Source organism: Volvox carteri (assembly GCF_000143455.1).
Source record: "Volvox carteri f. nagariensis unplaced genomic scaffold VOLCAscaffold_77, whole genome shotgun sequence".
NCBI lineage: Eukaryota > Viridiplantae > Chlorophyta > Chlorophyceae > Chlamydomonadales > Volvocaceae > Volvox > Volvox carteri.
In genome coordinates this window covers 624,587-625,032 of record NW_003307620.1, presented here as the reverse complement: position 1 = coordinate 625,032, position 446 = coordinate 624,587, and positions in this window count along the sequence as shown.

Here is a 446-nt window from a genome sequence, read left to right as displayed (position 1 = left end):
GTAATGCAGACACCAAGGCCGCTTATTGCAGTAAGGGGGGTGCGGATCTTGATGTGTACACAAGCTCCACAAACGCATGCCGGCTCATTTTGTGGGCCTTCCGTGGACCTCCTCCATCCCTCCTGTTGCCCAACCATCATCCAGTGTCTGCTGTCCCGTCTATGCAGCAGCAACAACCCCAGCAGCAACCTCAACAACAACATGTGCTGCCGCACACACAGTATGATGCGATGCACATCTGTGACGAGCGTGCATGCATCAACCCGTTTCATCTTGTGTGGGGAACACGTGCTGAGAACCGGCGTGGTCATCAAGGACGGGATGGTAGCATGGGCTATAGCCGCCTGCCTCCGGTGCAGCAGGGCAGCATCCTCCGTTTCGGAAGCAGCAGCAACATTTCAGCGGCAGCAGAGCAGGAAGTAGGAGATGCTGCTCGGATGCTGCTC